Genomic DNA, 4,643 nt, shown 5'->3' on the forward strand with positions numbered 1-4,643 from the left:
TGTTTTGATGATGCACAAAATATCAAGCCTTAGGGCAGCACTTCTTGAACTGGGGCCATTTTGTCTCCCTCCAACCTTCTCCCCCTTTCCTCACCTTCCCTGCCCAGGAGCATTTAGCTTGTTTGGAGACTACTTTTTTTTTAAATGTCAAAAGGAGTGGACAGTGGGGAGGCTGATGCAGGGGTGCTATTCACATCTGGTAGGTAGGAGCCAGGGATGCTGCTAAATATCCTAGTGTGCACAGATGAACTCCCGTAGAAAGAATGATTTTTGCCCGGCTGGTGTGGTTCAGTGATTGAGCGTCGACCTATGAACCAGGAGGTCGGGGTTCGATTCCTGATCAGGGCACATGTCCAGGTTGTAGGCTTGATCCCCACTATGGGGCATGCAAGAGGCAGCCAAACCATGATTCTCTTTCATCATTGATGTTTCTATCTCTCGCTTCCTCTCCCTTCCTCTCTGAAATCAGTAAAAATATATTTAAAAAAAAAGAATTATCCATCCCATAATTCAGAGGTTGAGAAATCCTGCCTTAGAGTTACCACTTGAGAGAAGGCAGAAGTGCTTTTAACAATATTTTGCTCTAAATCTTTTTAAAAAACTTAAATAGTTCTTTTATTGTATTCTGCTTAATAAAATCTAGCTTATAAGAATTAACTTCAAACAGTCAGAGTTGTCAGGATTCACAAGTTGTGTAACGACCAAACTCTTATGGGAATTTAAATGGTGGACTGTCTGGGTGAGATCATTAAAATGAAAAAGTTTGGACCCTTGTTCATTTAAATGTTATTAGAAAGTTTCTCTAAATTGTTTAAATTTATAAGTGTGAAAATTTTAGGCCATTTCTCTAAAAAGCATCTCTTTCAAAAGGTTAAGTATGCCTCACAGGCCACTGTTTTATTTTTTTTAATTAAAAATGCCTTTAAGCCATGTGAAATTCTAACTCTGAGAAAAACTAAAATATAATACTCTAACTAAAATAATTTAAAGAATATGGTGTTTCTCACGGACTGAAAAATTTAAAAATAATTGAAAATTCACTTCAGTTAGGAAGTGATTTTTAAGGAATTCAGTGAGACATTTCAAAGGGATAAAAATTCAACTTATTCCTTTTTAAAAAAAAAAATGAATTCTGGAGTAATAAGAGAATGTCAGGAGAGGAAAAAAAGACTCAAAAGGATATGGGCCAAAAGGAATGTTTTTGATCCTTTTTCACTCTAAAATCCTTAAGTGAGATGGAGGAAATAAAGATGATTATGGAAAGTGGCAATTCGTGCTTGCAGCTATGATGTGCTAATTCTCCCCATGCCTTCAAAATGCTTGTACCTAATGATCTGATGATGCAAATGGGTTTTAGAGAATGTAGGTTATTTTCTTGTCTCAGCCTTTGTGATTGTCCGTATAATGTGCTCTTTTTTTTTATTAATTCATTGCAAATTGAGACAGCTCTCTTTCAATGGAAAATATTTCAGACTTTCTGGAAGTGAAAATGAAGTAATTTCAGGATTAATTGTGGAAATCTGGGAGCAGTATGTGTCAATAGATATATTAAAACTGTCCATGGCATGTTCTGAAAGAACAACCAAGTATAAAATATAGGAACTAAATTAGAAGATGGAGGCTATCAGAAAACTAAGTACAATTTAATTGCCATAGTTTACTGGTAGGAAACTTAAAAGTAGCATTTGCTTATATTTTCTTTATAAAAGCAACCTAATGTTCCTGGTATTAATGAAGATATACCAAATAACCTCCTTACTAGTGAGTTTGCTACTTCAGTATATATCTTTACTTACTACAAACTAGAAAGTTTGAGGAAATGATGACGCCGTTCTCTCATGACTCAGTTGTCTGCCTCTGTAAGCATGTTCCTCTGACTGCTGCCCTCATCATGAATGGGAGGTTCCCCTCAAAAACACAGCCCTCCCAAATCCACACTGCTGAAGTGAAAACCAATTTTGCTTCGGTACAGAGTACTCCACAGTTTTCAAGCACAAAACTTTCTGTTGGCCTCCTGATCCTTTAACAAAGGAATGTGTACAAGCCAACATTACTCAGTTTAGTGACCAGTTGGAGGAAGGAAAAAAAAATGCAACATTTATTGACTGCCAACTATGTGTAAAACAGTAAGCTTGAAACATACACACACACACATACATGTTCACGTTCATATCCATACATATATATGGGTTAATTCTTCACAGCAACCCATTAAAAGTAATTATTAGTATTGCCCCCAGTATGAAAAGGAATGTTAAACCAAATTAAGTGGGTGCATGCAAGCAACTTGAACCTGTGTCCTTGTTAGAAACTTTTCAAAATCAGCAGACCCTTTAAGAATTCTAGTAATGTACAGGCCCTGGTTGAGTAGCTCAGTTGGTTAGAGCGCTGTCCCAATAGGCCAGGGTTGCAGGTTCAATCCCGGTTGGGGCACATGCAAGAATCAACCAATGAATGCATCAGTAAGGGGAACAATAAATCAATGTTTCTCTTCTCTCTTCCCTGCCTTCCCGCATCCCTCCCCCGCCTCTAAAAATCACTAAAAGTAATTTTTAAGAATCATAATACTATACAAGTGAATATTGTCTTGATAAAGCTTTGTTTTCATTCTTCCATTCTTCCTTTTTTGTTGTTGTTGTTTTTTGCCTAAAAGTTGGGCAGTATCAGATATTGAGAGATATCCTTTTTTCTTCCTTGTACTTAAACTTGTAAAAACAGCCATTTCCATTCTCATGGCATGAGTGAAAGCTCTTTCTTGGATAACCCCATCTAGAGGACTTTAGGCTTTTATTGCTAAAGACAGTATGGTGCAATGGAAAGAATGCTGATCCATAAACAGTGTACTGAGTTGAATCCTTCGTCAGTTTGTTCTGTTTTCCCTTAGAGAGTTTCCTTGATCTGTTATTTGAATTGCTTACTCCCTTAACCAAAAGCCCTATCCTGTTGTGTCGAGTATCTTCACAGTGCTAATTGTCTGGCCACCTTCTAGGAGCTTATTTCAATAATCGTGTTGGTTTTTATTCAGTAGGGTAGCAGGCACTATTCCGATAGTGAGTGTTTATAAGGGCGAGAATATCAGACACCTTCTGTGCTGCACTGTTCAGATTTGTCCTGTGTTACACTTGTGAGGAGCTACACTGGACAAAGTACCTGTGTGCATAACTGTAGGTCAACATAACTGTGCTGAGTCCAGCTAGGAAATTTCTTTAGCATCATTAACTTCATCTTTAACTATCCATTTCACGGCAGCAGTCACTTACCCCAAAAGTATAAATAGTGTTACTGGCCAGTAAAGCATACAATTAGCAATCAAGCAAAGCATTTAGCACTAGATACCCTGTCAGTAAGGAGTTTGGAGAGAAGTGTGATGCGTTCCATTGATGGCCTGTTGCACATCATTTTCTGTCTTTTCTTGTACCAGAAACTCTCATTTTGTTAAAGAAACTTCCTTTCCCATAGTTCATGTGATTGGGGGAGTGCACTCTATTCCCAGTTCCAGAAGTTAGTCCTGAATCATCTAAGCTAGTTGGTGCAAGACATTTCCCTGGCAACTGTTAAACTGGTTTGGATTGGCAAAAGACTTTAATTGGACCTAATTGGTCTGAGGGGAAGGACTGGGTTCTTTGGTTAGGAAGAGGTTCTCTTCCTGTCCCATCTAGAAGTAGGTGACCCTAATTTAAAAAGTTGAGAGTTACCGACACAGAACCTACACACAGAACCTAGAGACAGAACCTAGAGACAGAACCTAGAGACAGAACCTAGTGAGAGAACCTGGCTGAAGATCCTAGAGACAGAACTGAGATGGCTACAGAACCTAGACACAGAACCTAGACACAGAACCTAGAGACAGAACACGACAAAAGATCCTGGACAGAACCTAGAGACAGAACCTAGAGACAGAACACGACAAAAGATCCTGGACACAAAAAATTTAAGAATTACTTCTTCAGTCAAACAAGATTTTTCAACAGTTTCCAAACACTTTGTGCTCTTTCACCTCTTTGTTTTCCTTGGCTCATGTTAATTCATTTATTCATTCAACAGCTAGTTATTAAGCACTGCTGGTACCAAGCATCATGTTAGATGCGGGCAATACAAAGGTGAAAAAGCACACACCTCCTGCCCTCATGGAGCTTATGACCCAGGGGATAGAAAGACATTCATCAAGTAAAAAAAAAAAAGTTGAGAGTTACCTTATAACCACAGGAAATTAGGCTTTCGAATGAATCTGATGTTATTGACTGCATAATTGTTTTATCATGCTGCTGATCAAACCTAAATCTCACCCTTTCCCAGGACTTACTATTACTTCAAGAAAAAGTAATTTGTAACAGAAATCAAGGTTTCTATTACTTGCAGGTACAATAATATCTCACTGCTAGAAATGGGAAAAAGAATGCCAGAGACTGAAGCTGACTGTTGGACATGTGGAGTCCCCGGATGGGAATAGTTTAGTACAGGGGCAGGTTGCTTGTACCAGCTAAAAGAAGAATAGGCTCAGTCGCTATGGATCAGTGGTGAGCGTTGACCTATGAACCAGGAAATCATGATTCAATCATTTCCTGGTCAGGGCACATGCCCTGGTTGCATGCTCGATCCCCGGTGGGGGATGTGCAGGAGGCAGCCAATCAATGATTCTCTCT

Source organism: Myotis davidii, unplaced genomic scaffold (assembly GCF_000327345.1).
Source record: "Myotis davidii unplaced genomic scaffold, ASM32734v1 scaffold216, whole genome shotgun sequence".
Taxonomy (NCBI): domain Eukaryota; kingdom Metazoa; phylum Chordata; class Mammalia; order Chiroptera; family Vespertilionidae; genus Myotis; species Myotis davidii.